Consider the following 11,786-nt stretch of genomic DNA (forward strand, 5'->3'; position numbering starts at 1 on the left):
TAGATATAATCAGAGGCAGTCTGACACATTTCCTCTTAAACTAAGCAGGCAGCTGTTGAAATTATGACACAATAAACAAAGTAAAATCAGAATGCATTCTTGCTGTCCACCACTACTACCAGCACCATTGCTGTCAGCACTAGTGTTTCTGCACTACTTGAAGTTTTCAAATTGTCTTTTTGGACAGTTATAACATAGTTGCAGAAGCAAGGTCCACTTCCTCTGGATTAAGCCACAGTCAGTGAACCATACAGATCATTTTTTGTCTAAAATTGCACTTTCATAAGAAAGCCAAAAATGTTCAAAGTTCCTTCATGCTTTGTCATTAGCTCTTTAGGGGGAGTACACTGAATAAATAATGCTATTTTTTTCCCTTCCATTAAAATTATATAACATTTTTTTTTAGTTTCAGCTGCTTCTGTGTCTGTCCTCAGTAATATGAAACTCTATTTATGTACAGGCAATAAAGCTACAACAAACGATTTAAATGTAATTGCTCTAATACAATATATAAACATATGAAGGAAGAGAGGCTAGTTTATAGAATAGAATAGAATAGAATAGAATAGAATAGAATAGAATAGAATAGAATAGAATAGAATGCAGGATAGGATAGGATAGGATAGGATAGGATAGGATAGGATAGGATAGGATAGGATAGAATAGAATAGAATAGAATAGAATAGAATAGAATAGAATAGAATAGAATTCTTTATTGGCCAAGTGTGATTGGACACACAAGGAATTTGTCTTGGTGCATAGGCTCTCAGTGTACATAAAAGAAAAGATACGTTCATCAAGGTACAACATTTACAACACAAATGATGGTCAATATATCAATATAAATCATAAGGATTGCCAGCAACAAAGTTACAGTCATACATTCATAAGTGGAAAGAGATGGGTGAGGGGAACAATGAGAAGATTAATAGTAGTGCCGATTTAGTAATTAGTTTGACAGTGTTGAGGGAATTATTTGTTTAGCAGTGTGATGGCCACTTGAAATGTTTTCAGTCTGATTCTTTTCTGTTGGAATCATACAACTTTTTTCATTGAAATGTGATTTCATAAGATCTTGGTGTATCACTTGTCCTCTTTTTGATACAGTTGATTTGATGAATCCTGGTCTCATGGAGTTACAGATATAGGATTCTCCCGATAGCGTTGAGCTAGAATTCCATTATCCTTCACCATTGGTTATATACCTGATAGAACCTAAGACATTGTGAGGGCTACATATGTCCATCCTTGGCTTGGCCTTTCTATGATGAATGCCTTGAAAGTTGTGAATGTCCACTTTAAAATTTCTCAGCAATGGTCCTACTGGCTAGACACTGAAGTTCAATGACAGAATTGAAGGCCACTCAAGTCAGGGAAGGCTGAACTAAAGCAAGCTAATTAATCATCAAGTTGGTGCTACTAGGTAAATAGGTTACTTGAAAAATGTTTGGATATTGCACAAAGATCATTGTCTGCAGAAATTGTGGATTCATGTACAAATTAATCACTATAGAGATCAGTTTCCATTAAATAAAACATGAAATTATGGGTTTGCTTGGAAATAAATAATTGTATCTTATGAATGACAGTGATGAAATTAAAGAATTCAAATCTTGGAACCGTCTGAAGTTTCCATTTGATCAGTACAATTTTCTTCCTCCTTGAAAACTTTCTGAAGCAAGTCTTTGATGTTTCTCTGAGTTTTATCCTTCTGTCTCCCCACCAGATAATAGATCAGAGGGTTAATGCTGCTGTTGATACAGGTACACAAGTAGCCATACTGCACAAGGTTCCGATGTATACACTTTGAAAAATACCGGATAAAATAAAAGGCATTGAGTGGAAAAGCCAAGACTTAGAAGAAGAAAAGCGTGAGCAAGACAGCTGTCAAAAGCTGCTTCCGCCTTTGGCTTTTGGATATGAAGCAGATTTTGATAAATAAGATGACAATGGAGATGGTCATAAGTGGGAGACAAAGCACAACATTAACAACAAAGTGATACTTCAGGGTATATTTCCATTCAAATTTATGAACACTTGCAATTGTGAAGTAAATTGAAGAGAGGATGAAGGAAATGACCCAGATGACGGCACACGCAGTAGAGAATAGATGCGCCAGCCGGTGGCATCGATACCAAATTGAGAAAAGGACTAAAATACACAGGTCAATGCTGATGGCTATCAGGAGAAATTGCCCCGTACTATACATTAAAAGCAGGCCCGTTTGGAAGAGTTCATAGGGAAAGTCACAATACAAATGTGTAAAAAACCAGTGGATTTCGATAATCAGCTCAAAGGTGAGCAAACCAAAGTCAGCAACAGAGAGGTTGAGAAAATAAATGGCAAAAGTTCCTCTTAATGGAGCAGCCCAGCAACCAGATGACGAGGCCGTTCCCCAACATTCCCAACACACAAAAAAGCACAGTGAAGATTGCAAAAATAAGCATTTCTTCGTTTTTTGCAGGGGAACAGGTTTTATTTTCGCAGCCGGCTGCTGCATAGATTTGTGTCGGAGAGGGGGATGTCCTATTCGTTATGCTTCAATCTTTTTTTCTTTCTTTCTTCTGTGGCTTCTGATACCGCTGCTGGAACAAAAGAGAAACAGTTCCCATTAGTGTTAGTCTTAATCGCTAAAACTACATATTGCAAAGTAGTGTTGGAAGAAATGTCCATCTGGGTTCAGTTCCAAGTGGGAAAAAACACACTGGAAACATGAAGACTGCTTGGAAAGGTGGTTTAATTGTGGACAGGTTCACATGGTTTGAGTTTCTGAACAGAAAAAAGGGATGAGATACTGAGTATGACTTGGTTTTATGCTTTCTCTGAGCTTTGAACTTCCTGGGGCACGGGAAGAGTATCCTGATTGGTTGTCAGACTCCCAGGGGGTGGGGGTTTTAGCTAGCCTTGCTGGCTGATGTAATCTTCCCAGATCCCATGCGGTGAGTTTCTGTTGCTAGATGGGTCCTATTGTGTTGCAGATGCTGGTCCATTGACAAAAGTGGGGAGAATGAGTTTCTGCCTTTGGCCCATTGACAAAGGTGGGGGGAGGCAGGAAGCTGCAGGGAACTGCTTTGTCCTTAAAACATGTTTCTCCATTTCTCATTCAGGGAAATATAATATTCTGCCCTTTTTAATATTTCCTAAAATATTTCATTCTTCTAGGAGAGGGGTGGGTGCTAACTTCCTACAGTAGTCTCTAGATTAGAAGTCCTGTCCTCACAATTAGCATGTAGGGATGCAGTTGTATGGTTGAGATAAGGGTGATGATCTGGTCTTGCTTATCTGATTAAAAAGAGTTACAGTATGTGATTCATCAAAGCAATGATGGGTTGTAGAGGCCGCAATCTATGACCCTATCTGGTGTTTTCATGGAATCTGGAAAATTGTGATTTCAGGTAGACAGCAACATGAATTAATGAATGCGAAGGGAAGGAGGGAGGAGGGAATTTGGTTTTGTTAAACTAAAAGAAAGGGAAAGAATGTACAAAATAAAAATGAAGATGCTATAATCATCTGGAGGTGATACATGCATTCAGGGATAGGACCAAAAAAAAAGTTTGTTTTATTTTACTAATAAAAATGAATCATAGTATCTGATGCTCCATATTTAATTTTTTTTATAATTCAAAGCCTTTCCAGTTCTGTTTTTCAGGCCTCCCATTAGCTTTTAAGAACATTTTCACTGTTATTTCTAAATCACTCTGAAGTTGATCATCTGTTTTTACTTGTCCTTAATCATTTTATCATTTTATATGCTTACTTTTTCAAACTATAAAAACTCAATCAGAATAGAGCTAGAAGGGACCTTGGAGGTCTTCTAGTCCAACCCCTTGCTCAAGCAGGAAACCCTGTACCATTTCAGATAGGTGGCTGTCCAGTCTTTTCTTAAAAACCTCCAGTGCTGAAGCAACTACAATTTCTGAAGGCAAGCTGTCCTTGCTATTAGGAAGTTTCTCCTTAATTCCAGGTTGCAGGCAGAAACCAGAAAAATATCTGTGTTATGGAACAATATTTGCAAAATACCTACCCTGGGGAAAATGTGCATGAACATCTTTAAAAAAACATATACAGAATGTGTACATTAGCAGAAGCTCACTCAAAACATGTAAAAAATTTCAAAGGGTGACGATGATGAAAATAATCATGGATTGCATGGGTTAAAAAGCAATCTCAGTCCGAATATGAAATGTGGTTGATAGAATCTGAGGTGGGAAAAAGAAGAAATGGCAGGAAATAATAAAAAAACCATATTCTAAAATGGACAGCTAACATCAAAAACATTTATTTATTTATTATTTATTTATTTATTCAAATTTATATTTAAAACATCATCAAAAAAGGACAACAAAGAATGTTCTTTCTGCGCCAACTCAGTAAGCTCAAACTGCCCAAGGAGCTGCCGATTCAGTTCTACAGAGGAATTATTGGGTCTGTCATTTGCACCTCTATAACTGTCTGGTTCGGTTCTGCAACCCAACAAGAAAGACACAGACTTCAGAGGATAATTAGAACTGCAGAAAAAAATAATTGCTACCAACCTGCCTTCCATTGAGGACCTGTATACTGCACGAATCAAGAAGAGGGCCATGAAAATATTTACAGACCCCTCGCATCCTGGACATAAACTGTTTCAACTCCTACCCTCAAAACGACGCTATAGAGCACTGCACACCAGAACAACTAGACACAAGAACAGTTTTTTCCCAAAGGCCATCACTCTGCTAAACAAATAATTCAGGAGAATTGGTTCAAAAGCGACACACTCACAGATGGAGCTGGCTACAAAAGCAGTAGGAAATAAGTATATCTTTTTTTGAAATCATGCTTGCCAGGAAATGAGGAACTTTTGATAGCAAACTCTGATAGCATGATTATGAGGATGACTGTGCTAATGTAGAAAAGAGTAGATATATTGTCCCCCTAGCTCAGGGGTCTGCAAACTTGGCTCTTTTAAGACTTGAGGACTTCAACTCCCAGAGTCCCTCAACCAGCAAAGCTGGCTGAGGAACTCTGGGAGTTGAAGTCCACAAGTCTTAAAAGAGCCAAGTTTGCAGACCCCTGACCTAGCTGAATGTCATGAAATGTATTCCAGCAATAATAGTTGCTCCATTACGAAGCAGGTCCACAATCTATAAAATTCCATGTGTCCGTTTGAACCAATCTGACCTCATCTATCTGCTGTATATAAAAAAGGGTAGTTAACAGGTGAACCAACAGCAGAATTAAACCTCAAACTCCTCTTTTAACAACCTATGAATGTGTTTAACTTGTAGAAAGTCTACAAGAGCTACCTAAAACAGCTAGGTCTGTCCAGGATCAAATATCCTCATTTGATTCTTTAAAATGAAACTTTTCCTTGATGATTTAATTGGATTTTCTCAACAATTACCCATTCTCCATAATCATAAGCCCCTGTTGTAAATATCTCTGCAGCACCCATTGTTTTGAAAGTCTCCCCATAAGAAAAACACAACATCTCTTGTTAATTGTTTTCTAGTTAGATATAATAAGTCCATTCTTGAAAGTCCATCCATCTTCCTAAGAAAATTCAGTCCATCACTCATTAATCCCATTATCTTGAAGTTTCTTGTATCCGTTCCCCTTTCAGCCTTCTCCACCAAGCTTGCAATTCTCAGACCAGGCTCTTTTTCATATCTGGCAGCAACTGACCAGATCCCAGTCCATCCAACTGCATGTTCCAACTTCTGTCATCTACATGTGGATGTTATCTCTGGATTGATTCCAAACTGTTGGTGAACCATCAAACATTTTATTAAAATTTTCAGATAGATCTTGCAAGTTAAGAAGCATTTTTTTAAAGACTTCCCAAACGGTTTTATCTCTTTTTGTAAACATTGTATCTATCTATCTATCTATCTATCTATCTATCTATCTATCTATCTATCTATCTATCTATCTATCTATCTATCTATCTATCTATCTATCTATCTATCTATCCATCCATCCATCCATCCATCCATCCATCCATCCATCCATCCATCCATCTGTAGTATAGGATAGGATAGGATTTTTGTTGTTGTTGTTGCATTTATATCCCGCCCTTCTCCAAAGATTCAGGGTGGCTTACACTATGTCAAGCAAAAGGATTCAAATACTATACTGAATACTATACAATTTAAATACTGAAATACTGAAATACTGAAATACTATGCTATGCTATGCTATGCTATGCTATGCTATGCTATGCTATGCTATGCTATGCTATGCTATGCTATGCTATGCTATGCTATACTATACTAGTATTATGTCGTGTCCCACTCCTCCACTGACGGCTGGGTCGGGGATGTCCGTATCAAGCGTGCCTCTGCAGCTCTGCCAAAGTCCTATCAGAGTTCTCAAGGCAGGCAGGAGACCAGGAAGTGACTTCAGCAATCCAAGTTAGACTTTGCCTGACTCAGAGAATGCCAGAAAGCAGATCCTTTATATAGGCCATGGGGTGTGGCTCCATGACTCAGCACTTATCCAGGCCTGCCCCTCCCTTCCTTTTGCTGATGTCACCTCTCAACTCTCCGGAAGCGAGGATCTCTCCAGCCTCCAGCTGTTGGCAATTGTAGCTCATGACTGGCCTCACATTCTTCAGGCTCACATGCTGTGGGGGAGGGGTTTAGTTGCTCTGTTTGCCTGGGCATGGTGCCAGGACTGGGGGCTGAAGGCACGTCAGGCCCTTCGTCTTGCTCGGCCGGTCGGGGCATGGTGCCAGGGCTGGGGCCTGGAGGCATGCCAGGACATTCTTCCGAACTATCAGCGTCCGGCAGGAGATAAGAGGGGCCCAGCTACGGCAGGGGGAGTGGGCGAGACACAACATATTACTTCTTTGTTGTTTGCATTTAATATAGTCCAGAATTGAGCCTCCATGGCAAAACACAAACAATTTCACTCAAGGACAAGAGAAGCAAACGCCCCGTAACAAACTGACCACAAAAAACAAAATTGAGATAAAATTTCCCACAATAAAATTAATTTAAGAACAGGAATTTTCCCATCAGAAGTTGAGAAAGAGAAGGGGGGGAAAAATGAGACCACAGCTTTTAAAAAATTAGTAAAAAAATTAATCCTTGAGGTAAAATCCATTATAAGATAATAAACAAGCTAAATAAATAAATAAAAATAAGTATAAATCAAGCTGGATAGCTTGATAGAGTGAATTCTCTCCCCACTGACTTCCTGATGGCAAAAGTGAAAGTAATCTGGAACTCTAAAGTAAACAATAAACAAACGGGGGGGGGGGAGCTACACTAAAATCCAGCAAGGTTTATAGGATAAATCAGAATCCAGCCTGCTGATTAAAGTATAAATCAAAAAGTAGGGGGAAAAAAATCTTTAAAAGTGCAATTAAAACCAAAATGTGCTTAAAAATCCTGGACATAAACTGTTTCAACTCCTACCCCCTCAAAACGACGCTATAGAGCACTGCACACCAGAACAACTAGACACAAGAACAGTTTTTCCCCGAAGGCCATCACTCTGCTAAACAAATAATTCCCTCAACACTGTCAAACTATTTACTGAATCTACACTACTATTAATCTTCTCATCGTTTTCATCACCAATCTCTTTCCACTTATGACTGTATGACTATAATTTTTTGTTGCTATCACTAAGGGTTAAATTGCAACCTATGACCATGTTGTAAATGTTGTACCTTTAATGAAGGTATTTTTTTTCTTTCTTTTCTTTTTCTTTTCTTTCATGTACACTGAGAGCTTATGCACCAAAACAAATTCCTTGTGTGTCCAATCACACTTGGCCAATAAATTCTATTCTATTCTATTCTAAAAAAAGATAAACAGCTGAGAGGGAAAGCTGAGAGATGACCGAACCCTCCAAATGCTCCTACTGCGAATTACAATCTCCAAGATCGTTCTTCTCTTTTTTTTTTTTTTTTATTTATTTATTTTTTTTTGCAACAAACAAACAAAAAGAAAATACATTATTACACCCTTGTGCTATACATAAAAGGAAGATTTGGGTCTTCGGATATATCCTCATGATTGCCAAAATCCACGTTCTCGAGGTACAGGTACTGAAGCGTCCAATGTTCCAAGCGCAAAGTCCACAAATGGTTTCCAAGTCTTCCAGAAAATATCTTCTTTATACACACCACTTCTAATTTTAATATCACATGTCATTTTATCATTTAAAGCTAATTTCCACATTTCAGAATTCCACTCTTCTATTCTAAAAATCACATCTAGTTTCCAATATCTAGCTATTATAATTCTACCTATTATAATCATAATTCTAATCAATTCTTTTTCATATTTTGTTAATTCTATTTCCTTAATTACCAACAATAATATAGTTTCCACTCTCAATGTTATTACTTTCCCCATCATTTCAAATATCATTTTCTCCAATTGTTGCCAAAACTTTTAACCTTATCACAATTATACCACATATGTTCATAAGTCCCCAATTCCATCTCACATCTCCAACATTTTTACTAGTTTTTATCCATTTGTGACAATCTTACTGGAGTCAAATACCATTTCCAAACAACTTTATAATTGTGCTCTTTAATCCTTATAGATAAAGTTCTCATAATTCTACTCTTCCAATTCACATTCCAATCTGATTCTGGTATTTCAATATTAAGATCTTTTTCCCAATTTGTCCTCATCACTCTTTGTAATTTTTCATCAGAATTTATAATCTTATAAACCCTACTAACGAGTCCCTTTAGCCCAATTTCATCTTTCATAATCCGAGATACTAAATATTCAAATTCAGTTTCACATCTATTTATCGAATAATTTTCCTTTAGTTTTTTGTCCATTTTCTATCTGTATTTTTCAAACCAACTTAACCCTAATTTTCAATAATTTCTTTATTCCTCCTTTCATTTCCCATAACTTTTATCCAATCTTTAATAATTTCTATATTTTCCTCTTTAATCACTTCATTCGTTTTATATTATTTTTAATCGGCCAAATTCAGTTGTCTCCCCAAAAGATTATATCCGGAATTAAAATTTTAACAAATTTATTCCACATTTTACTTAATCCCTTTAACCAATAACTTCTACTTACACATTTTAAATTTGCTTTATCTAAAAACCACCTTGATCCAAATTTCTCTATATCCTTAACTCTAAATCTCTCCAATAATTATCTTCACCTTTAAGTATTTTTACCACTATCCGGATACCATACGCACAGTAATAATTAAATAATTTGGGGATTCCTAATCCACCTTCCTTTTGATTTTGATACCACATTTTCTTCACTAATCTGGGTCTTTTGCCACCATTGCAAAATTTATCCAGTTTTTCCTGATATCCTTCAATATCTTTCTCTGTCAGATTTAGTGGTAGCATCTCGAATAAAAAGTTGAACTTGGGCAGCAACATCATCTTACACATTGCAATTCTACCAAACCAAGACAACTTTAAAATTTTATATTTATCTATCTTCTTCTCAATTTCGTTAATCACCACATCATAATTAAGTTTTTCAATTCTTTAACCTTAAGTGAAAGCACTATACCCAAATATTTCAATGTGTTTTAATCCTTATCCCAAATTGCTCTTGCATATTCTCAGACTCATTACCATTACTATCCATCAATAATTCTGACTTTGACCAATTTACTTTCAATCCTGTCATTTCTTCAAATTCTATCAAATGCTTATATATCTTTTCAAATCTTTCTCTACATTTTCAAAATAATTAAAGTATCATCCATACAAATTTATCTTATACCCTTATATCCTTCTAATTCTTCATCTTTTCTATCATTTTGTCAATATTTCCATAGCCAATAAAAATAATGTTGGGGACAGGGACATCCTTGTCTCGTACCAGCTTCTAATTTTATCTCTTCAGTTAATATTCCATTCACCTTCACTCTTGCACTGCTCTTTTGGTACAATTTTGAAATAACATGTATAAACTTATTACCAAAGCCTAAAGCCTCCACAATTACTTTAATTGTTTCCCATTGTACAGAATCAAAAGCTTTAAAATATCCAATGATACTATACCAATTTTATCACCATTATATTCAGCTACATCTATAATATTTAATACTCTTCTAACAATATCACTCATGTATCTACCCTTCACAAAGCCTACTTGATTATAACTTATATATCTATCTATAAATCTATTTAATCTATTACTTATAATAGCAGTAAATATCTTTGCATCCTGATTAATTAAAGAAATGGGCCGATAGGACTCAATCCTTTCTAAATCTTTATCTGGTTTAGGAATTAGGGATATCACCGTTCTATTCCATGACGAAGGTACTTCCCACCATGTAATATTCCATTGAATAATTTTTGCAGTCTTGGTATTATTAATTCTTTAAATTCTTTATAAAACTCAACAGGTAATCCATCCTCACCTGGAGCTTTCCTAATTTTAATTTTGTATTATTCCATTAATCTCATCTTGTGTTATATCTTCTTCCATCAATTCCTTATATGTTTGATCAATTTTCACCACATACTTTTCTAAATAGCTTTGCAATTTTCCCGATTAATTGGTTTCTTTGAATATAGATTCTGAAAAAGTTTCTAACCACTTCACATTTCTCTAATTTTATAACATCTTATACCTCTATCATCTATCAAAACTCCAATTTCTCTCTTCTCTCTTTTATCTTTCGCCATCTTTGCCAATAATTTAGAATTTCTATTACTAAATTCAAAAATTCCTATTTAAAATCTCAAATTTCTTTTACTAACTCTGTATCTTCTTCTATCATTTTATTTCTTAACATATTAAGCTCCTGAAGAATTTTTTTCTTTAGTAAGCAAAATTGATTTTCCAATTCTTTAATCTGATTTTATCTCTTTCCATTTTAATTTTATAATTTTTATATTTCCTACTTGATAATTTAATACTCTCCTCTAAACACCGCTTTCATCGCATCCCAAACAATTTCAAATTTAACCTCCCGTTATCATTTAATCTCCAACTTTCCTCCAATTTTTAAGTATCCATTTTTATCCTTTTCATTTTATACAATTTCTCGTCATATCTCCAATAGCTTCTTTTTCTCAAAATTAAAATCTAAGTCCACCATAACTTCTGCATGATCAGAATCTTTAAAATTCCCACATCTACCTTATCCACATTATTCAACAAATCTTTAGAAAGAAAAATATAATCAATTCTAGAATATGTATTATATATCTTAGAAAAAAGTGTATACTCTCTCAATTCCTTTAACCTCTCTCCACATCAACCACGCCGTTTGAAGCATCCACATATTTAAAATCCCCATTTTATTTGCTCCTCCACAGCGGGTGGGATTAGTACTGTCTATTTTATCTCTGATTAATTAAAATCCCCAGCCACAATTACTTTCCTACACTTTCATTCTCCAAAATTTTGTTATTTTTCAAGAAATTCTCTTTGTTTTCATTCGTAAATATAAATTAACAAGTGTCACTTTTTCCTCATTAAGATTTCCAACAATTATTACATATCTTCCATCTTCATCCAAAATTACCTTATGTTTTCAAAGTACACCCTATCTGATATCAGTGTTGCAACTCCTCTAGCTTTTGAAGTTCCAAATGCTTTTTCATCTATTTGCATACCTTTTATATACATTCTATTTGAATCTTCAGATTTCTGATGGGTTTCTTGTAAAAATAAAATGTCTGGTAAATCCCTTTTAATCTTAAGCTCCAATCTTCTTCTTTAATCTGATTCCCTGTACCCTTCACATTCCATGACATTATTTTATAACTCCCATTTAAAATATAAATTTTTAATCCTATCCCGCATCTTCCTTTCTGTGCCCCCACCACC

At 35.5% G+C, this 11,786-nt stretch overlaps 1 pseudogene; it reads right to left on the minus strand.

Annotated features, from left to right (window-relative positions):
• Positions 1-1,606: 1,606 nt before the first annotated feature.
• On the minus strand, positions 1,607-5,393 carry LOC131194188 (mas-related G-protein coupled receptor member H-like; annotated as a pseudogene).
• Positions 5,394-11,786: the final 6,393 nt, after the last annotated feature.

The sequence above is a fragment of the Ahaetulla prasina genome, chromosome 3 (genome assembly GCF_028640845.1).
Source record: "Ahaetulla prasina isolate Xishuangbanna chromosome 3, ASM2864084v1, whole genome shotgun sequence".
NCBI classification, from domain to species: domain Eukaryota; kingdom Metazoa; phylum Chordata; class Lepidosauria; order Squamata; family Colubridae; genus Ahaetulla; species Ahaetulla prasina.